This window comes from Arvicanthis niloticus, chromosome 24 (genome assembly GCF_011762505.2).
Source record: "Arvicanthis niloticus isolate mArvNil1 chromosome 24, mArvNil1.pat.X, whole genome shotgun sequence".
NCBI lineage: Eukaryota > Metazoa > Chordata > Mammalia > Rodentia > Muridae > Arvicanthis > Arvicanthis niloticus.
Window position 1 is genome coordinate 73,573 of NC_133432.1, and position 24,488 is coordinate 98,060.

The window sequence follows — 24,488 nt, forward strand, 5'->3', positions numbered from 1 at the left end:
AAACCTCTGCTGATTGCATCCAGGTATGGTTTCTTGTGATCTTTGGGTGGTCGCGATTCCGGAGGCTTGAGGAAGGGTCTCCCGAGTATGGGGGTCTTCATACCCAGCCCAACATTTGGTCCACCATTTTTCTGGTAGTCCCTGAATACATTTTGGTACCAGTGGCTCTTTGGAACCAAGATATTTTCTTGGAAATAGGGCCATCGGCTTGGAGGAGGACTGAGTGTTGAGTCCCTGTGTCTACCAAGAGTTGTGTGGGTCTAAGCCCCATCTACCCCATTTGCTGTCTTAACTCAGAGCTAATACCTTCACCATCTGGGGGTGTTTTTCTCAAGGCCTGGGATTTCCTGACCCTGGCTTCTATTTCTTAGGGCAATCTTGGGCCCCACAGCTGGCTCAGTTTTCTGTCTCCCTTTGATTGAAGTCTCTTTTCTCTGCTTTCTCTTAACTACTATAGCCAAGCTTTTCTGTAAGTTCCTTTACTGTCACCTTTCTTTTTCCTCATCTCTCTTTTATCCTCTTTCTTTCTCTTTCTCTTTTCTTTTCCTTTCTCCATGATATGGTAGTCTTCCTGACCAACTTACACTAAACATTTTAATGACTTATCTTGTAGTCCCTCTAGCATCTCAAGCTTTTTTCTGGTATCTAATAGCCTTGCCTATACTGACAGAATGTCTCTGTGAGCTATTCTAGAAAGGCTGTGGGCAACTCATCTGATCCCTGCTTAACCTCACGTGCCTTGGTCAAACTTAATGGGATCTCATGTAGCTCTCTCAAGAGCTGCCAATGGAATCTGGTGTGGCTTTTAAGTGCCCCTTACCTTCTGCCACATGAAGGTCTCAGTCAGATCTGATAAGAAGTAACAGGCGGTTGACCAAGGCCTGGTCTATTGATGGTGCCTGAGGGAACATTCTTTCTTTTTGGAATCTTCTCTTGTTCTTTAGTACTGAAAACTCGCTCCTGATAGCCAGAACCTACAGGGGTCTTGGGGAAGAAAGGCTTTTATGGGGAGAAGGGTGTTCCTCTACTAGATTCATCTAGGTGACTATATTGGGCACTTGTTCTGGGTGCCCGAGGGATCCTGGTCTATCTATTGCTTTGATCACTTGTACAAAGGTCTTTATGGGTGGCTACCCTAAGCAGAGAGTAACTAATTTACTCTTTTTTACTATAAATTTATATCTGTACCAAAACAGAGGTCTATTCTTTTGGCTCTCTGACTCAGCACGGCCTGTAACTTTTTACAGCAGGTGACCTGCCTGACCTGCCTGCAAGCAGTTTTGTTGTTTCAGAGTTTTTATGCTGAAGTCACATAGCACTGGACTTGTCTCAGCACTACTCACTCACATGTTTTAAATACATATATATATATATATCAGGTGAATAATCTTTCCAGGGCTGTTTTGTCTAGCTGCCATGGCTCAGAGAAGATGTCTTTCTCCTCTGTCAGGTTCTTAATCACCTGAGCCCTGACTATCTTTTTATGGATGTACTCGGATTCCTCAGCACCAGCTATGGAGAGTAGGGAACAGGAGCTGCAGTCCCTGTGCTTCTCCCCTCCACTGCTGGCAGCCAATAGAAGGGGCCAGAGGCCAAGGTTCCCACAGGTGGCAGTTGGGAAACCTCCAAGCTGCTACAGCAGTGACCCCGAGGTCCACAGCCCAGCCATACATGCCAAAATAGGCACTCACAGCTCCATCACTGCCTCCTCTGCTGACAGATGATGGACAGAGCATTTTCCTCTTGGCAGCCAACTTGCATGGCTTGGTGGTTCAAGGGCGTTGCACTAGGGGAGTTGCCATCTGTCGCCCATTGAGTGCGGATTGGGTGAGCGTGTTCTTCATGCAGTGCTACCTGGAGAACACCCTATGTGCAGTGGGCAGGCTGCCCAAACCATGGTGCCTGGTCACCAAAGGGCCTGCCTAACTCTGCTCTGCAGCAGCTCCCTTGCACCACCTCTATCTCTTTCTCTGTCTTCGGCCAAGTAACTTTCTTTTTAACTTAGGAAGTTTAGCACAGTAGATTCAGTCCAAAATAATATCAGTCAAAGTCCAAGAACACACAGAATGACAACCAATACACAGTTCTCCAAGAAAACAGAGAAAAACAACACAGACAGCGCACACCTCTCATGGTCGAAGACACAATTAAGACAGTGAAAAACTGCTGATGGGAGACTAATAAACAGTCGATTTGGCCAGCCTTCACTGGACTTAATTTAACAGATTCAGAGGACTTGGTCAGCCTATGTTGGACCAAATCTAACAGATTTCTAACACCACCAGCAATGAACAATGTAAACAGAATTAGACACAGACACACTGTCATGAGAGTGCAACAAACCCCAGGCGGCAATGGCCAAAGACCATCTTCAAATGGATAAGGGTTGTTGCTGACCCTATCTCCCACACAAACAAACTCCTGTAAATCCTCTATTCCATCCCCCCACATTTCAATGAGAATGTTTCCCCACTCACCCACTCCTGTCTCCCTGCCCTGGCATTCCCCTACACTGGGGCAATAAGCCTTCACAGAAATAAGGGCTTCTCCTCCCACTGGTGCCCAACAACAAGGCATACTCTCTTTCATATGCAGCTGGAGCTATGGGTCCCTCCATGTATATTCTTTGGTTGGTGGTTTAGTCCCTTGGAGCTCTAGGAGGTCTGGTTGGTTGATACTATTGTTCTTCCTATGGGGTTGCAAATCCCCTTAGCTCTTTCAGTCTTTTCTCTGACTCCTTCATCAGGGCCTTGTGTGCTTAGTCCATTGGCTGGCTGTGAGCATCTGCCTCTTTATTTGTCAGGCTCTGTAGACTAGGCTGGCCTCGAACTCAGAAATCTGCCTGCCTCTGCCTCCCAAGTGTTGGGATTAAAGTTGTGTGCCACCACCGTCTGACTAAATTTTCTTTTCAAACATGATATATTTTGACCATGTTTTCCTCTCTGTCAATTTCTTCTGGATCTTCTCTACATTCCCACCTACTCACCTTTATGTTCTTTCTTTCTCTTTAAACACACATGTAAAGAAAACCAAGAAACACACACACACACACACACACGCACACATACAAATGGAAGTTAAAAATAAACAAACAAAATGCCAATAAGACAAGGATGCCCAAACAAATCAAAATGAGACCAAAAAGTCTACAAAATACCTTTGAGTTAGTTTTGTGTTGGGGATTTGTGAATAGGGATTGCCCTGAAGAGAGCTTAATATAATCACCTGAGTTTACTTCTTTGTTTTTCATTTTCTAGAGTTCCAGTCCAGAATTTGCTCTACTTCTCTACAGGACCTATCCAATTAGTTACCTCATACTGTCAATTGCTTTGGTCATTTCCAGAACTTACTTTGAGTTAACTGTAGCATGTGACTCTGTAGGATTTTTGTCCTTGAAACATCATAACCTTTTGTAGATTGTTTTTGTTTTCCTGTTTTCTACTTCTATTAATTGTTCATCCTTCTAAGTCTGCTTAGCTGGTTCTTCATCATACTGACAGTATCTATACAGTTTCAAATTTCAGTCATCAAGTCTTTTTTGTTATTTTTCTATTTTCTTTTTTGAGTATTAATTTCTATTAACATCTACATGTCTTTAAGAATAATGTATTGGAGCTGATCCTGTGCCACAGTGCTCCATATGCAAATGCTGCCAGGAGAGAGCTGGTTAACCAGGAGTGCCAACACACCTGTGAGCACAGGTAAGACCACCACTTATGCTCAAATTTCTGGCCCATGAGGGACCTGCACAGAGCTATCAGGACATAGACACCAAGGAAAAACTGGGTATAGGATCCTTTTGGTTTCCACCTGCACCCCAGAGCTGACCCTGTGACACAGTTCTTAATACCCATATTGCTCCCAGAGAGAAGTGGTCTCCCAGAAGTACTGACACATAGGCTTGCAGGAGGGACAAGCCACAGTTAGAGACAGCAAGACCAGCTAACACCAGAGATAACCAGATGGTGAGAGGCAAGAGCAAGAACATAAGCAACAGAAACCAAGGCTGCTTGGCATCATCAGAACCTAGTTCTCCCACCACAGCAAGTCCTTGATACACCAACACACTGGAAAGCAAGAGTTTGATTTAAAATCACATCTCAGGATGATAATAGAGCACTTTAAGAAGGACATAAGTAACTCCCTTAAAGAAATACAGGAGAACACAGGTAAACAGTTAGAAGCTCTTAAAAAGGAAACACAAAAAAAATCCTTAAATAATTACAGAAAAACAATCAAACAGGTGAAGGAATTGAACAAAACCACCCAGGATCTAAAAATAGAAACAGAAACAATACAGAAACCACAAAGAAAGACAAACCCAGAGATAGAGAACATAAGAAAGAGATCAGGAGTCATAGCCACAAGCATCACCAACAGAATACAAGAGACAGAAGAGAGAATCTCAGGTGCAAAATAAAACATAGAAAACATTGACAAAACAATCAAAGAAAATGCAAAATGCAAAAAAGTTCCTAACCCAAAACGTCCAGGAAATTCAGGGCACAATGAAAAGACCAAACCTAAAAAAAATAGGTATAGAAGACAGTGAAGATTCCCAACTTAAAGGGCCAGTAAATATCCTCAACAAAATTATAGAAGAAAACTTCCCTACCCCAAAGAAAGAGATGTCCATAAACAAGAAGCCTACACAATTCAAAATAGATTGAACCAGAAAAAAAATTTCTCCCATCATATAATAGCCAAAACACCAAATGCACAAAACAAAGAAAGAATATTAAAAGCAGTAAGGAAAAAAGGTCAAGTGACATATAAAGGCAGACCTATCAGAATTGCACCAGACTCCTCACCAGAGACTATTAAAACTAGAAGACCCTGGGCACATGTTATACAGACCCCAAGAGAACACAAATGCCAGCCCAGGCTACTATACCCAGCAAAACTCTCACCATAGATGGAGAAACCACGATATTCCATGACAAAACCAAATTTACACAATATCTTTCCAAAACACCAGCCCTACAAATGATAAGAGATGGAAAACACCAACACTCAGAGGGAAACTACACCCCAGTAAAAGCAAGAAAGTAATCTTCCAACAAATCCAAAAATAGATAGTAACATAAATAATGCCACCGCTAATAACAAACGTAACAAGAAGCAACAATCTCCTCTCCTTAATATCTCTTAACATCAATGGACTCAGTTCCCCAATAAAAAGACATAGACTAATGGAGTGGATATGCAAAAGGACCAAGCATTTTCCTGTATACAGGAAACCCACCTCAGTGACAAAGACAGACTCTACCTTAGAGTAAAAGGCTGGAAAACAATTTTTCAAGCAAATGGTCCTAAGAAACAAGCTGAAGTTGTTATTCTAATATTAAATAAAATCGACTTTCAACTTAAAGCCATCAAAAAGGATAAGGAAGGACATTTCCTATTCATCAAAGGAAAAGTCCACCAACATGAACTGTGAATTCTGAACATCTATGCACCATATACAAGAGCACCCACTTTCATAAAACAAACCTTACTAAAGCTCAAAGCACACATTGAATCTCACACAATAATAGTGGGAGTCTTTCAAAACCCCACTCTCAGCAATGAACAGATCATGGAAACAGAAACTAAAAAGAGATACAGTGAAACTAACAGAAGTTATGAACCAAATGGATTTAACTGATATCTACAGAACATTTCATCCAAAAGAATATACCTTTTTCTCAGCACCTCATTACAGTCTCCAAAATAGACCATATAATTGGTCACTAAAACAGGCCTCAACAGATACAAAAGATTGAAATAATCCCATATATCCTATGAGATCACCATGGATTAAGGCTGGCCTTCAATAATGACAAAAACAATGGAAACCCCACATTCACGTGGAAACTGAACAACATTCTACTCAATGATAATCTAGTCAAGGAAGAAATAAAGAAATTAAAGACAATAGCATTGACACAAGGAGTTAAGACAATTATTTTTGTTAACCATCTAGCAAAAAATGTTACTAATGTATTGAGTATACAAAAGAATTTATATAGGAATCTGGAACAACGGATAAGGCTCTATAACTTATTCAAATTATCCTAAAGGAGGTTCAGCATTCAAGAGTTAGAAGCCATTCCAAGTATCATGACTAATATCATTGGAGTAGTGTTACTTCTAAAATTTACAATGATTGTCATTATAATTAGAAAAAAAGTTTAACCACACCTGTAAGATATTTGGAATAATCCTAACACCTCTCTGGTTGTGTTAACTTTGCATAGTGATATTATACATTTAAATAATGCTGCTCTGTTGAGCTTTGATGCTGCAGATAATGCTGATAAAATTATCCATGGCCTGAGGTCAGAATTTCCATTTTGGTCAAACCACAATAATGGCATAAATAGCTTGATCAGGCTATGCCTTCTTGTCCTGTGAATACTTTTACTCTTGCCCATCATGTTAAAGCTTGTTTCTAACTACATCAACAGGCTGGCAGCCAAAGTATGTGACTTGAAACTGATAATGGACCACCAGACAGAGTTGTTAATTTAACAGGCTTGCAAGCCTAGGATGGGTAATATTCTGCACAGAGCCTTACCAACCTAAGACAGAAGTGCTTTGCTTATGATGATGCCTATTCCACAACGGGTAAAAAAGGCTTTCTTGTCAGAATGTCCTAAATAGGCTCAGTATGGTTTATGTAAAAACCATACTGAAAAGGGGGACAATGTGGACAGTTTTGGGGACTGCCCAGCAGGAATCTGACATAGTCCAAGGATAAGGAAATGGACTGCAGGCAGGAATCTGACATTGGGCTGGAACAAAGAAGTAATTTCAGGCAGAAATCTAAATCTTAGGCTTGAACAAAGAAGTAATTGTAGCCAGAAACCTAATTCTTAAGCTAGAACAAAAAATAGGCTTCGGGCATGAACATGACTTTGGGCTAGGACAGGAAAGTCGGCTCAGATACATTGATAATCCTAATAAGTCCTTAGAAATAGTGATCACAGGACTCTGTTTATTGTCATGCATTTTCTTTGATTATCTGAGTTTATTGCCTTCCTTGTTCCTGGACTATTTGCATCTATTGTATTGCTAGTTTCTCAACCTAAAACTGACCTTAATACTTGCATGTAATTTAAACAGTATAAAGGTAAAAAAGAAGGAGGAGTGATGGGATAGGGGGTTAATGGGTGGGGGGAATGGGGAAGGGGGATGGCATCTGAAATGTAAATAAATAAAATATTAAATAAAAACAAAAAAAATCACAAAAATTAAACAATAAATTTCCCAATATATTTAAATTTACCCAAATAACATTAATGTTATTTTGCGGTTTCATCCTATTTTAAACAGAAGAGCTACTGTTAAGAAAACAAAAAAAAAGTTTGTGAGAATAAATGCTGGGAAAGATATGGGGAAAGGGGAATCTTTATTAACCCTCCTGAGATTGCAAACATTGCAGACACTCTGTAAATCATTGTGGAATACCCATCTCATGGCCCTGATACAATACTCCTTGGCATGTGACCAAAGGACTTGATATCCTACTCCACAAGTATTTTCCTGGTCATGTCTAGTACCTTAACATTCATAATGCTAAGAAATGAGAACAACTTAAATGTCCTTCAACCAATAAACAAATACATAATACACATGTATAATGGAATTCTACTTATCTGTGGAAAAAAATCATGAGACTATCAGATAAATATGTGGAAATAAATATTATTATAATGAGTGAGAAAAAATAGAAAATATTTCTATTTTTAGAAAATAGAAAATAGAAAAATAGCTATGAAATAATCTTTTGTATTTGTACTTTCTGGCTTTGAATCTGAAGATGTGAGTTTATAACATAGAGTAATTGCACAAACCATGAATGTAAAGAGGAACTAACTTGGGACAGAACTTTATATATTGGAATAGTACACAGATGCTATAGAGGAAGAAATAGTAAAAACTGAGAGGGGGCCTTAATTGGGAAGTTGTTCTTAGAGGGTAGTGTGGAGTGACAGGAAGGAAGGGTAGATAAATAATGCCAAATATTTTTGACAATACATAGGGAATCATATTTTCTTATTTATCTAAAATCATGTATGATACACATTTATGTGTATTATATATTAACATGAATTTATGTTATGTCATTTTGAATGATAATGATCCCCTCAAGGGTCATTGCCTACTTAGAAAATTCCCAGTACCATGCACAAGGAACCTCCTCTTGAGTTGTTAATCAGGGTAATCCAAGAGACCTCCAAAAAAGGCCCTGGAAACTAGACCCTTGTAATAAAGTAACATTAACTAAAAACCCAGAAATTGGGGGACTTAAGCTAGAACTAATATGGAAATCTCTTTAATAAGAAGTGAATTTTATAAAATGAGAAGATACTGCACAAACTGCCAAGTGAGAGGTGCAATCACTCAACATATGGAGACATGAAGTCTTTGAGCCACAAATATGACTTTACTGGTGATACATCCACAATGGTACAATAAGAGGGATTTTTATCTTTGCAAAATCAAGTGCTGTTTATTTGGACTTAAGGCCTTCTCAACAAGAGGGAAGCCATGCTTGGTACTGTACACTTGGGATTGGAGAGGGCATAAATCCAAGAGGAGAATCCACAACTGCCAGTATCCTAAAGTAGCATAATTTGTAGCTGTTTTTTGAATATATATTTTCATATACACAAGTAAATATAGTTCTCAAACTTCACCAATGAAGATTAATTTTGCAATATATGGAGACTATCACAAATTTCTGCAAAACCAAAATTCACACAATAATGAACTATATGACATTCAAACACAACATATGCATCTGAAATTAATCTCTTCAACATAAGGCTCAGAAAAATCACAAAAGTGGAGGCAGAAAAACTCTAGAGTCACATAATCCCTGTTGATAGAATATACCCCTTAATCATGGCAGTGAAAACACATAAATGAAATTTCAACGGTATAGTTACTGAAACAAACCAGCATAATGACACCATTGGGCCACAAATGAAGCGAGGGGGAAAATATGCTTGGTCTTACTGCTCAATGATGAAAACAGAGCATGTCAATGGATGCTGAATGAGAAAGAATCATTTGCCACAGGAAGTGAAATCCCACATTGGCTGTCCTATTCCAAGTGTTCTCAACTCAGTATTTATTCACTATGAAGCAGAATTAATGTGTGTGTGTGTGTTCATAAGAATATCAATGAATATTAGGAGATAAGAAACATGAAAAGGAGAGGGAGGAGTTGGAAGGAGTGAGGGGAGAGGGAGTCATCTAGTTCAGCTAAAGCACTGAGGTTTTTTTTTAAGAAAACATCAACTACTTTTAAAAAAGAATTGCACAACTAATCTTTGAGAGACATGAGACCGCAGGAAGGAGGGAGTATTGTTAGAGGTGGAGGGCCTTCTTGGAGGCAAGGGTGAGGAGGAGGAATGAGATGAAGAACTTTGGAGGGGTCCAAATGGGGAATCCACAATGGGAATGTAAATAAATAAAATAATAAAAGTTGAAAAAAGAGGATATATAAATATTATAGGAAATTAGACATACAGTGCTAGGATCTAAACTTATAGCAAAATTAAACATTTTATAGCCATAATCTTGAAACTGAAATAAGATTTTTTGATACACATAATATTTTTATGTTTTAATGTTTATTTGAGATATTGTACATATTCTTAAAGATGTAATATAAAGTTCTGGTCCTTATGAAAACTATTATAAACTGTGAAGGATGATAAAAAATGCCAACTTGTGAACTATTAGGGATCATTAAGAAACACAAATCAATACTCAAACAAATAGTTATATTAGATAATAGTTTTGTTAATTACAATAAAATGCTTAAATAAAATGCAATAAAATAATCCAAGGTTATTCAAGTAGTAAATAGCTAAGAATAAACAATGTTTGGCAATTTAGATATACTATAGATAGTTGGTAGTCAAAAACAGATATTCACAGAAAATGGCATTTAAAATTCTACTATTATTAAAAGATCTTTTGACTATGATATGGTTATGTGTCTGACAGTACTCCCATTTGACTACGAAGATGATGATGATCATCAATAACATCCATATCGAATTGGTTCAATTGTGGGAAACTAGCCACAGGGGAAAAATATCTTTGCTTCAACTACAAACAAATCTGTCCAGAAAGGACAAACAGACACAGGGAAGTCTCCTACCAAACATTGCCAAGACAGGACAGGAGCCTAGCATGGCTTTTCTCTGAGGGGCTCAGCAAACAGCTGACAGAGACAGACACAGATACTTACACCCAACCATAGGGGACACCTATGGTTCAATAAGGAGACTGATGGAAGAAGCAGAAGAAGAGAGGACCTCCATAGGAAGACCAGCATTCTCAATTAACCTGGACCTCTGGGATCTGCCAGACACTGAGCCAACAGCCAGGCACCATACAAGAGGTAGTTCAAGATCCCTGGCATATATAGCAAAGGTCTTCCTGGTTTGGTTTCAGTGGGAGAAGATGTGCCTAGTCCTGTTAGAGACTTGAGGCCCAAGGGAGGGGGAGGCAGAGCATTCTCTTGGAGATAGTCTAAGAAGGAATGGTAGGATAAACTGTGGGACTGGGGCCCAGGAGGGAGAACAATGGCTGGATTGTAAACGAGTTAAATAATAATAATAATAATAATAATAATAATAATAATAATAATAATAATAATAATAATTTCATGGAAAATAATTGCATATGTCAACATTTTGGATCCAATACCTGTAATTTTACTACACATTTGAAAACATTCTGAAAGCTAAATTATATTTAAGATCATTTAAAATTAAATCCCATTTGTATGTCATACTACTTACAATTGAATTTCTGGTTTGTGTCATGAACCAGTCTCACAAATGTTGTAGCAAGATCTCCCAATGAATTCATAATTGCTTAATACAACCTTTGACTCTAAGTTATGATGTTTTATTCTTCCTATCAGTAGGTAGTTTGATAACAAACTGTGGGATGTTAATAATTTCTTTTGCCTGCACTATAAATTTCACCTCTCATCATTTGCTACAAACTCCAGAGGTGGCCAAGCCTGGAGTATAACCCACAAGGAGTTCATTACAATGTCATCAGACTACTTTCGCTTTGAAGGAATGCCTTTCCTGCCATGGGGTATAATGCAGAAACCATTGGCAAGATTCGTTATAGTGTTGTTTTGAGAGAAGACACAGTCATACTCTCTTATCCTAAGTCAGGTAAGGCTCCTAAGAGACAATAATGCTGAACTCTATGAAGAAGGCTTTGATCCTGAGTCATTTGGGTGTTTTTGAAATGGAGATCTGTGCATGAGACCATTTCAATTCAGAGGAAGCTCACTACCCTGACATGTGTAGTCAGAGGTGATAAACTAAGGCACCAGATCAATGACAGTAGATCTTAAAGCAAACTCTGTCATTGGTTTGTCTTTGGGGAGAGTAGAGAGTGAAAGATTGAAAATTCAGAGAATAAATAGAAGAAATATCAAGAGATGAAGGCATGGATGTGAGAATACTGGAGGAGAGGACAGTGTCAGGTAATGTAAAAAATCTGAAAATTCAAAAAAACCACATAGTTATTATGAATGTTTGGGAGAGAAGTGTTTGCTGAGAGACAGAAATAGAAAATATTGGATAAGTATAATGTTTCTGACATTTAAAGCACATAAGAAAACAAGGAAAGTGGGAATGCAGGAAAAGGACTCAAAGACTGACGGGAAATGTCATGAGAATAAAAATATACCATGTTGATATAATAAATACCACTGGTCTCGATGCTTGAAAACAGTGGAACTGTAAATTGTAGGGGCATGTACTCGACTTGAGGCTTTTTCACATATACTGTTGAAATAACTGACAGTCACTTTTCCTTCTTGTTCAGGAACAAACTGGTTGATTCAGATTGCTTGATTCAAACCAAGGAAGATTTCAAGTGGATCCAATCTATGCCCATTTGGGAATGCTCACCCTGGATAGACACTGGATCAGGATATTCCATGTTAAGCAATAAGGAAGGACCACGACTCATAAGCTCTCACCTTCCCATCTATCTTTTCCACAAATCTCTCTTCAGTTTCATGAACAAGGTCAGTTTCCAGTGGTTGATCAATATTTGATCAAATCCTCTTTGAACTTAGTCTAACCTGACTGGCTCTAGAGCTCTTGCTAAAATTCACTCTGTATAGGTTAGGGGAGAGAGGCTGAAATTCTCATGCACTAGGTGTTGCTGATTTGTCCCCTGTTCAGAGTATGTCAGACTACCATCACACAGTGATTTTAGGCAGCTTTAAAAGAGAAAGTGAAATATCATACTAGAACCTTCAGAAACTACATGCATAGGTCAGGCAGAGTTCAAACTATAGTGTACTGTGGGTATTACTGTATTATTGTTATTAAAATTTATTAGCCAATCAGGATTCTACGTATATCCCATGCCATGTGGGTGAGTCTTCAAAGGCACACTGTTTCATAGGGGAAGCAGCCTGACCAGGCATCAGTGCTCTAATTATGGAGATTGTTCAACAGTCATGGTTTATTTGTATACACTGTGTCTTGCTGTGCCTAGCTGTATTTTAAGAATACTACCCACAGGAATCTTCAATGGCTTTGATAGAGGACCACCAGAAGTGATCATAGATATCCAGTATCTGATCTGTCATCTCTCCTTGTTAGTAATATGTTTGTCTTGATGTCCCTCCACCATGCAATATAAAAATAGTTTTTGTTTCAACTACAATGAAAAAAATTGGAAAAATAATCTTACTTGAAAACATCACAATAAAGTTGTGGTCATTCACCTACATGGATGTATTTTATCTGAACTGTATAAGAGCTAGGCTGGAAAAATTGTGGCCTAAAGACATGAGTTCTAGAATAATGTCACAAAGAGCATTACCATACAATAAAAATTATCTTTTATTAAAGGTGATTGTTAATTTTCATTTCTTTTATTTCTTGAAATTATACTGACATGAACCATTTTCCTTTTTCTCTTATTTGCTCTAAGTCCAATCATATGCTCTTTTTTCCATCTTTCAAATTTATTCTTTTTTGAATTAAATGTTGTTATATCTGTATATATCTACATCTAAATATTTATACCAGAATATATATTTCTAAATACTTCAGTACAACTTGCTCAGTCTCTACAATGTTACATGTATGTATATGTCCATGACTAGTGATCTGTTACTGGGTAACCAGTTATTATGCTTCCCGAAGGGAAGGCTATTTCTTCCATTTTCAGCAGTTCGTAGTTGTCTATAGGTGCTGACATTCACTATTGCAAAAACACACACTGACATTGAGCTCGCATGATTTTATTGGGAGTTTTATTTGTAGTTACAGGTAAAGGAACTAAACAGTTTTGTCATTTTGCAGATAGGTTCAGCACTGTATGTGTCACTCTTATGATATGAGATTGCCTTTTACAGTGATGATTCTATCACACTATAAGATAAAGTTTTTTACAGCTGTTGATTCAGTCTTTTTTACAGCATTCATCACCTTAGTCATTTTGCTAGTTCATTTTGGTATATCAAATAAAATTATAAAAGGAAATTCTGAGTATGGATTTCTTGCACTTACATATGTACTTTGTCCAAATAAAAATATGCATGTTTTTAGAAACTTCACTGATATTTGGTTGGCATTACTTGTAAATTGTGCTAACTAAAAATTGAAGAATGATTGTATTGACCTTCATTTGTATATTTATCCTTTTAATATTATCTATGTCTTCAGAGATCCCAGAGATGTTCTTCTGTCTGGTTATCATTTTGGGGGTAAGACAAACTTTGTGAAGAATCCAGAGTCATTGGAAACTTATTTTTAATAGTTCCTTAAAGGAAATGGTGAGTGTCCTGTAAAATACTGGAGCTGAGTGAGGTTCAGAGAGATGTTTCTAAAGACAAAGTGAACTATATAGCATAGACTGCCCTTGAAATCTCTGTATAGCTAGGGCTGACATTGAAGGTCTTTGTCTCCTGGACATACCTCCTGAGTTCTAGGACTATGCACATCTAGTTCCATGCTCTGTTAATCTGATTTTGGGGCTCAATCCCTCAATTTTCTGAATTTTTATTTAACTTGCTTTCACAACTAGCGTTTTATTATCTTCTGTGGTCTTCATTTGGCTCCATGTTATTCCTCTCCATTCAACCAATCTTTGGGCCTCTTCAGCATTTTGAACCTAATTGTGAAGTCTTTCTGCTATCTCACAACACCACATAACAGGGAAGGGCCATAACTTGCTCCATGATATATAACACTGAGAGATTATAGAGTATCTACTCTTCCCAGTATTACAGTAGATATTAGAGTTTTGAATGAGAAATGCCTCAAAGAGACTCCATCATTTGAACATGTGTTTCCCAGTTGATGGTATGGCTTTAGAAGTTTTATGAGGCACAGATTTGCTGAGGGATGTATATCATTGAATGTAGACTATGAGAGGTTAATTCTTTCAGGCACTTCTAATTTCCTCTCTAGTTAATGCTTGTAGTTGAGGAGATAAGCTAGTAGTTTCCTGCTACTATAGTCCTTCCTAACACTTGTTGCTTTTGACTGTTTTCACCCATCTTTGGTTGTTATCCTTTTAGAATCATTACCCATAAATAAGCTGTATTTTCCCAAATTGTCATTGCTCTTGGTGTTTTATCACAGCAATAGAAAATTGGAAAATCCAGTTTTCTTCCTACCATAATTCTCACTTTTGGATTTGATTAGTCTTGTTTTCATTAGCTTTCAGTACTCTACATAACCATCTGCCAATTTATTAAAATGCATTTTTCCAAATATTATAAATCATATTTTCTTATTTGTTTAAAAATATTTTCACTGGCAGAGAATTTTTTCTTTTCTTCTATTGGATATTTTCTATTTACATTTCAAATGCTATCCCTTTTTCTGGTTTCCTCTCCTAAAACTCCCTAGTGAATGCACTCTGTCCCTGCTTCTATGAGGGTGCTCCTACAGCCATCTTCCCACTCCTGCCTCCCCACTCTGGCTTTCCCCTACACTGGGGCATCATGCCTTCACAGGACCAAGGGCCTCTCTTTCTGCTGATGCCCCAAAAAGCCATTCTCTGCTATATATGTGGGTGGAGCCATGGGTTCCTCCATGTGTCTTCTTTGGTTGGGGGTTACTCCCTGGGAGCTCTAGGTGGTATGGTTTTTTGATATTGATGTTCTTTCTATGGAGTTCAAACCCCTCCTACTCCTTCAGTCCTTTCTCTAACTCCTCCATTTGGAAGCCCAATGGTTGGTTGTGATCATCTGCCTCTATATTTGTCAGATTCTGGCAGAGCCTCTCAGGTGACAGCTATATCAAGCTCCTTTTAGCAAGCACTACTTGGCATCCCCAATAGTGTCTGAGTTTGGTGACTGTATATGGTATGGATCCCTCAGGTGGGGCAGTCTCTGGATGGCCTTTCCTTCAGTCTCTGCTCCATACTGTCTCCATATTTCCTCCTGTGAGTATTTTGTTCCCATCTCTAAGAAGGACTGAAGCATCTACACTTTGGTCTTCTGTTTTCTTGAGTTTCATGTGGCCTGTGAATTGTATCTTGGATATTTTGAACTTTTGGGTTTATATCCACTTTTCAGTGAGTACATACCATGTGTTTTCTTTTGTGATTGCGTTACTTTACTCTGGATGATATTTTCTAGTTCCATCCATTTGCTTAAGAATTGTATGAAGTCATTGTTTTTAATAGCTGAGTAGTACTCCATTGTGTAAATGTACCATAATTTCTATATTCATTCCTCTGTTGAAGGACATCTGGGTTTTTTCCAGCTTCTGGTTCTTATAAATAAGGCTGCTATGAACATAGTGGAGATGTGTCCTAGTTATATGTTGGGGCATCTTTTGTGTATATGCCCAGGAGTGGTAAAGCTGGGTCCACATGTAGTAGTATTGTCAATTTTCTGAGAAACTGCCAGACTGATTGCAGAGTTGTTGTACTTGCTTGCAATCCCACCAACAATGGAGTAATGTTCTGCTTTCTTCACATCCTTCACAGCATCCTCTGTCACCAGAGTGGTTTTTTTTTTATAATCTTAGCTATTCTGACTGGTGTGAGGTGGAATCTCAGGGTTGTTTAGATTTGCATTTCCCTGATGACTAAGGATGTTGAACATTTCTTTAGGTGCTTCTCAGCCATTTGATATTCCTCAGTTCAGAACTCTTTGTTTAGCTCTGTACCCTGTTTTTAATATGGTTATTTGGTTCTTTAGAGTCTAACTTTTTGAGTTCTTTTTATATATTAGATATTAGCCCTCTATCAGATGTAGGATTGGTAAAAATCATTTGCCACATATGTTGGTTGCTGTTTTGTCCTATTGACAGTGTCCCTTGCCTTACAGAGGCTTTGAGATTTTATGAAGTCTCTTTTGTCTATGGTTGATCTTAGAGCATAAGCCATATATGTTATTTTTAGGAAAATGTCCCCTTTTCCAATGTGTTCAAGGCTCATCACCTTTCTCTTATGTTAGTTCAGTGTATCTGATTTTATATGGATGTCCTTGATCCACTTGGACTTGAGCTTTATATAGGGAGATAAGAATGGATCGATTTGAATTCTTCTATAAGCTGAACTCCAATGAATCAGCATTATTTGTTGAAATTGCTGCCTTTTCCCCACTGAATGGTTTTGGTTCTTTATTCAAGTTCAAGTGACCTTAGCTTTGTGGGTTTATTACTGGGTCTTAAATTCTATTCCATTGATCTACCTGTCTGTCTCTGTACCAGTACCATGCAGTTTTTTTTAATCACTATTTCTCTGTAGTATATCTTGAGATTTGGGATGGTGATTCCCCCCAGAAGTTCTTTTGTTGTTGAGGGTGGTTTTTATATCCTTGTTGTTTTGTTATTCCAGATAAATTTCAGAATTAGTCTTTCTATTTATGTGAAATGTTGTGTTGGAATATTGATGGGGATTCCATTGAATTTGAATAGTGCTTGAAGTTAATGGCCATTTTTGCTACATTAATTTTACTGATCCATGAGCATGGGAGCTCTTTCTATCTTCTGAGTTCTTTTTCAATTTCTTTCCTCAGAGATTTGAAGTGCTTGTCATATAGGTCTTTCGCTTGCTTGGTTAGAGTCACACCAAGGTATTTTATATTATTTGTGACTATTGTGAAGGGTGTCATTTTTCTACTTTCTTTCTCAGCCCATTTATCCTATGAGTAGAGGAAGGCTACTGATTTGTTTGAGTTAATTTTATATCCAGCCACTTTGCTGAAGTTGTTTATCAGCTGAAGTAGTTCTCTGGTGGAATTTTTGTGATCACTTATGTAAACTATTATATCATCTGCAAATAGTGATGTTTTGACTTCTTTCTTTCCAATTTGTATTCCTTTGACATCCTTTTGTTGTCTAATTGCTCTGGCTATGACTTCAAGCACTATATTGAATAGGTAGGGAGAGAGTGGGTAGCCTGTGTAGTCTCTGATTTTAGTTGAATTGCTTCAAGTTTCTCTGACTTTAGTTTAATGTTGGCTAATGGTTTGCTCTATATTGCTTTTAATATGTTTGTGTGCCGGGCAGTGGTGGCGCACGCCTTTAATCCCAGCACTTGGGAGGCAGAGACAGGCGGATTTCTGAGTTCGAGGCCAGCCTGGTCTACAAAGTGAGTTCCAGGACAGCCAGGACTACACAGAGAAACCCTGTCTTGAAAAACCAAAAAAAAAAAAAAAAACCCAAAAAACAACAACAACAACAAAAAAAACAAAATATGTTTGTGTATGGGCAGAGATTTTAAACTTTATTTTTATTTTAACTTTTATGAAATTTATTAGTTATATATAATAAATAATTTTTGTGATATACATGTATGCAGGTATTTTGGTCTCAATAATGACAGCCTAACCTCTCTTGTTTTGTTCCTAAACTTGCTAACCATTTTCTCTTCCCAAATATATCTCCTTTCTACCTTCATGCCGATTTTCTTCATGTGTGACCCAATGAGTTTCATTGGGATTGCTTACCGGAGCACAGTGCATGAGTCATTTGCAGGAATATGGATATATACTAGTAGCTAACCTTCTGGAAAATGACTTCTTTCTCCAAAACCAATCACTAACATCCTGTAGATATTAGAAGGAAGAGTCTCATGAGCCTTCCCCCCCCCAACTGATATTAACTGCCTATAAATCAACAGGTAAGGGCATTTGGGAATGTCTTCTGAGGTGAGTTTAGTAGCTGTGTTTTGCCTAATGGGAAATTGTTCTGGGATCCTGATATGTATAGCCACTGGAGAGTTCCAGGTAAAATTTGTTCTGGGTATCAAGATCTGACACTTAAGAATGTAGATAAACTAGGAGAGGAACATAAGTTGATCTATGAAAGGGAAGAAAGATGGATGTTTCACTAGAATTTTCTTAGTTATTCACTCAGAAATAGAGGCACTAAGAGAGGAAAGGCCATAAAAAATGCTTTGATATAAATCTGTGGATTAGGTTTATATCAAAATACTGTGGTACAAAACTTGGAAGAATGGAGGGAGAGGTGAATGTCTGCAGTTACCCTATGTGCTTCCTTGATCAGGGTGGCCTGTGGATTCTCAGGATGTGGGGACTAGGATAAAGCAAGAAGTAGGGGAAAAGAGTTTTGCAGGTTACAGTACCAGTGATCCACTGCAGATGAGAGCATTTGTGGGAGATTACAGCTGGTGTTGTGCACAGTGCTGGGGATGACACTAGGGGACTGGACTTAGAGGAACAAACATAGAGGTGATGATATCTTTTAGCCTACTAGCTTTCATGAGTGGGTTGGCATGTGGCTTCCAGGGAGTACCTGATGGAGTTTTTGTGTAAGACCAAACACTGAGTAAGAGGAGAAAGGTTATGATGGGAAGATCTGTGAGATACAGTAGATGGGAGTGGCTGCTGCAGGTGTACTGCTGTAGATCTGGGGTTAAGCCTGCCTGGGCGATTTGACTAATAGGAATAGAATAAGAAGTGAAGATCAATTGCTAGCCTCCCACTTTCCTGGAAAGAGTGGTCTGTGAATTCTTAAGAAGGACCTATTGGAGGTGGCGGTTGGGATACTGAAAGAGTTGGAGAAGCAAGTTTAGAAGAGAATATGTGGGATCTCAAAAATTTGGAGGAGCTGCCATAGATTATTTCGATACGAACTGGAGGTTGGATTGGGAGATTAATTCTGGAGGAAAAGAGAAAAATTCAGAACAGGAACTTAGGCAGAGTTGGAACCCAAGGAGTGGGAGCTGATGCAGAGGCCATGAAGGGGTGCATCTTACTGGCTTGCTTCACTAGGCTTGCTCAGCCTGTTTTCTTATAGAAATAATGAGTAACAAACATGGATGGCACCACCCACCAAGTGCTGGTCCCTCCTTTAGGGATCACTAATTGATAAAATATGGCAGCTTGATTTTATGGAGGCATAACCAAATGAGAAGCCTGATGAGTCTATATTGTGTGAAATTGACAAACAAAACAAGGAACAAACAATCATGATCCTTTGCTTATTGTAAAATCTACTTATTCATTATGAAATATTTTTTCCAGGAAACTTCATTACCTAGCTGACTCTGCTGCAAGCTAGTCTAGTTTCTCAAAAATCTCATTTCCATCTACTCCACACACTCTTTCATTGATTGTCATGGTTCACCTTCACATAAAATATTAACCAAATATGTAATAAAATATTTAATTAATGTTTTGAAATAGTAATACCAGTAGAAGCGCTATACTCAAAGGAAAATATTGAGTATAAGATTCTACCTTCTTATGACTATATTTTAAAATCAAGTCAGTTGTGGTAGTGCACAGTTGTAATGTCAGTACTTGTGTATCTGAGGCAGGAAGATTGTGATGTTGATGGCCATCTAAGTTACAACATTATAGCTCAAAACAAAACAAAATCTCCCAGATATATCCCCAAGTAACAACTATTAAGAACATTGTTATGAAACTTGTAAAACTATATTATTCTCCTTTACCCATAGGAAGCAATATTATTTGATGTAAGAATTAACCTCTGTCAAGTTCTTTATGCACATTGCCTTCATTCACATTGATAACTGTTTAGAAGTATTTCTATGAGTTTCCTTAAACATCTCAATCCAGCTGTAGTATAACAGCACGTATATAGCAAAACCAGATAGATTGTTTCTGATCTCTTCAAGGTAAAGTTTAGTATGGTCTACATAACAATTTTCATTCTACCAGAAATGGATCCATCATAACTAGTCTCAAGAAAAATCATCCCTGTAAATTTAGGAAATGTGTTGGCACCCACCTGTAAACATAGCACTAAAGAAAAGAAGTTAGAAGGTTCAGAAATGTCATGGTCTTCATCCACTACAAAACAAGGTTAAAGAGGTCTTCAGTTATATTATACCCAACCTCTAATATCCTCTCTACCTCAAAGAAATGTTACCATCTCTTTTCATAGGACCAAAGATCAGTCATGTTGAAAGTCAAGTCAGTACACAAATGCTGTACATGTCTCTTACATGCTCCCCATGGCCTTATTCTTTCCTCAACTTCATTCAATGCTTTCTCATGGTGCCACTTTTCCATTCCCCATCCACAGTCTTTTTCTCTGCATATGTTTCTCAGAGCTCTCTTTTTATTACCCTCCTTTTATGTTTCATCTTCTTTTAAGACACCAGAGGAACCATAAAGAAGATCTGCGAATTCCTAGGAAAGAAACTAGAGCCAGATGAGATAGATCTGGTCCTTAAGTACAGCTCCTTCCAAGCCATGAAAGAAAGCAAGATGTGTGGTTTTAATATCCACAAAAAGATATAATTACTAATGGTTTGCAGATGTTTAGGAAAGGTAAACAATTTCAGAATATGTCAGATCATGTAAAAGTCTTCCACCAATTGGAATATATCGGCAGTGATTGCTCAGCATTCATTGTTTTTCATAGAGCTTACAGGGGATCTTTTCCATGGTAATGATGTGGGCTTAAGACACTCTGAAATACTGATTTGTTCTGGAGGGTAATCTTGGGATTGCAGACAGTTATGTCCTATACCTTTAATAAAAGATGAGATAATAAATGTATTTCTGTGAGACTTTGTAAGGCTCCCTGTATCAGACCTCAACTCTAAAAAATATTTAACATATAAGAACAAAGATATATCTGGGGTGGTAAACACAGAAATCATTTCCTTTAACTTCTGGAAAAGATGTTGAACAGAACAAGATTATTGCCTAAAAGCAGGCCAAGAATCAACCTCATGAGGACTAAGAGAAATATTCTCCAGTATTAAAATCAGATGATATTTGCCAACCAACATTTTTAACTGCAGCAGGCTCCTGGATGCTTTCTTTATTTTGAATTCTCTTCCTTAAATGGTAATAACAATCCTCTATATGCATGTGCCAACTCTATATGCTGGTAGAAGTTTATGTGTATGGTTTTGCAGCTGTGAAGTTAGTGAGTAACTTTGCCAGAATAAATCACAACTGGAATCCCACCCACTCCTAATTAAAGAATATGAGGTGAGATGGGCCTCAGTATTCAAGAATGCATGAGTCTGATGTTAGGTCTTTGTGGGTGAGTAAAGAATTTGGGTATAGATACAGGTGTTAGAGATTTAAAGGTTTATTTTTTTCTCCCCCAATAATTTTAATGCTTCATCAGTAGACTTCAGTCTTCCTCTACCTTAGAGTCTGAGGATAAGATCCTAAGTATGTAAGAGCATCAGAACTTTACATAGACATAACTATTTAAAGGTGTTAGCAGATTGCATTTAATAAAGTACTTTTGGTACCTTCATAACAAATTTAGACTCTTATTTGAGAACAAAGACTTGTCACCACAGGAATGTGGTCATCTAAAAACAAATGACTGAAGTCTCTGGAAAAACACTACTGTTTATAGATAACTTCAGGCTTCTGGACTCAATCCAACCTGTGTGGATATAAAATAATCAGCACTGGAACTTATGGTCTTACCTAAGAAAAGAAGTTTATGAATTTCTTCCAATGAATTAGAATTTGGCAGAGGCAAACAGTACATATACCTATAAGGCTATAAAAAAAAGCCAAAAAATGTTGTGGCTTGTTTAATAGAAACTAACACTTAAAAGTTCTGTTGGAGTCACACCCAAACAAATGCAACAGAATTTAGAAAACAATTCTATGATGATCAAGGTCTAGCACTGATACCATATTTCATGAAAGACACAGACCATCAAGGTCTAGCACTGATACCGTATTTCATGTAATACACAGATGACAAAGGTCTCGCAGTAATACCATATTTCATGGAAAACACAGATGATCAAGGTCTAGCACTGATACCGCATTTCATGGAATACACAGATGATCAAGTCTCTTGTGACTACGTTAGGAAACAGAGCTGCAAGCACCATATGTCTTCAAGGGAAAACTGTAATCATATACTGCTGGTGATGCCCAATAAAACAAAAACTGCTTCTGGTGATGTTAATGGAGATGTAGTGACCAAAAGGCATTTGCTAGGTTAGTACCTGCAGGTGATGTAATAATGTATGTGTTCATCTTCTGAATTAACGACGCCACACACTCACCTTGTGACTTTACTGACTCCTCCCTTCTCTGTTCTTCACACAGTTGACTTCTAGGCTGGAATCTGCTCTAGAGGCTTCTGATTTCTGATATCCAGATGCTCTAACTCCAGTGCTCAAGCTCTGCTTTCACCCTACAAAGCTCTTCTTGCAATGAGCAGAGTCAGTGTCTCACTCAGAATCAGGCTCTGCTGGTGCTTAAAGAGAAAACACAACCTCAACCTAGGCATCGTGTGATTTATCAAATTTAAATAAGACAAATGTTCTCACATTGGCAATTTGCCCTCAAAGAGAGATGATGTTGCAGAGTATACAGGTTAAACACAACATGACTTCACCAAACACCTCTGCAGAGTGAAATAATGCAGACATCAGTAGTGGACCTCAACAATCCCAGTGCTCAAGGCTGAGGTCAGATGACTGCAACCTGAAGGCTAGTGTGGAACTCACAGAGAGATCCTGCATTGAGGAAAAAAGAGAAAAACCAAGGCAGGCATAGTGGTGAATGCCTTTAATCTTAGCACTCAGGATGCAGGTGTGTTGGACAAGCAGATCCCTGTGTGTTCCAGGACAATATGGTCTACACAGTGAGATCAGGACAGCCAGAACTATAGTGAGATCCTGTCTGCTAAACAAAAAACAAGAAATCCAACAAAACAAACAAAGAAAACACATGGACATCTGTTGCACTAGAAAGCATATGCTTGGCCAAGTGTGGTAGCATATGTCTGTAATTGCATTATACAAGACATGGATGTGGGAAGATTAGGAGGTCAAAGATAGTCTTGGCTTCATAAGTACAAGGCCATCCAGGACTATATACACTTCTGTCTCAAAAACCCAAAGTTTCTCTGGAGAGAGAGCACAGTAATTAAGAGCACTTACTGCTCCTCCTAAGGACCTGATTTCATTCCAGAGCACCCACCCATGTCTAGAAGCTCACATCCACAGTCAACTCGAGGGGATCTTGAGCTCTTTTCTGTCCTCTCTGGGCACACTAATATGTGATACATATACATATAGACACACAATTTCTAAAACATAATTGTTATCAAGTTAAAAACAAAATAATTTTATATACTAACTTAATAACTATATCAAATGTTTAATTATGTCCAAAGTCTAATTTGCTCATTCATTAATTTTTTATTGCAATACTTGTGACTGAACTGAAAATTATATACATGCTAGACAATCAGAATACACTGAGCTAGGTCTGTCACTTACTTAAATATTATGACATATCACAGTATCCTAGATTTTCATCATTCTGGTGACATACCTCCCCAAACTCATGACTCTAGGTTTCTGTACTGGCAACAGGTGTCACCCAAGGAATCGCTAACTTTTCATTATATTGGCGAGTCTCTTTTCTTTGTTGGGTTGGATGTCTTGATCCCTAAGTCCAATATATGCTTCTTTCTTACTTTCACACATCTTGATAACATACATCCTGTGTGGATTCATATGAAAAGGTTTATAAAGCATAGAAATTTTAAGTTGGTTAAAACGAAACAACAAACCAGGGTCATGAAAATGGTCCTTAAAAGTCCACACTCATCTTCTCAGTGGCCTTACTTTCCTTCTAAGTACCTCCTCTCTTAAAAACATATGTTATGTGTGTGCTTTCTATGAGGGTAAGACTCTGCATATATGTAGAAGTTTGAAGACAACTTTTAGGAGTCAGTTCTCTCTTTCTGAGAACAAGTCATCAAGCCTTGGTGGTCCCTTTAACTGTTGAGCTATCTTGCTGTCTCCAAAAATACTGAGTTTGAAAAATTATCTTTTTGCTGCTATTCACATATGACTGGTAGTTTGGCTGAGTAAAGAATTCTCTAAACAATTATTTTATCTTTTATTTTTCTTTTTGATTTTTATCTATCTTTTTTTGAGGCAAGGTCTCTCTATGTAGTCTTGGCTGGCTTGTTATACAGTGTTCAGACCAGACTGGTCTCGAACCTGCCTTTGCCATCATCTTCCTT

At 37.9% G+C, this 24,488-nt stretch overlaps 1 long non-coding RNA gene across 1 annotated transcript; it reads left to right on the plus strand.

The window, feature by feature from the left end:
* The first annotated feature begins 10,791 nt into the window (after positions 1-10,791).
* On the plus strand, positions 10,792-12,252 carry LOC143437512 (uncharacterized). The gene is made up of 2 exons (XR_013106943.1): positions 10,792-11,198; positions 11,860-12,252. It is a non-coding gene; the product is annotated as an uncharacterized LOC143437512 (long non-coding RNA).
* Positions 12,253-24,488: the final 12,236 nt, after the last annotated feature.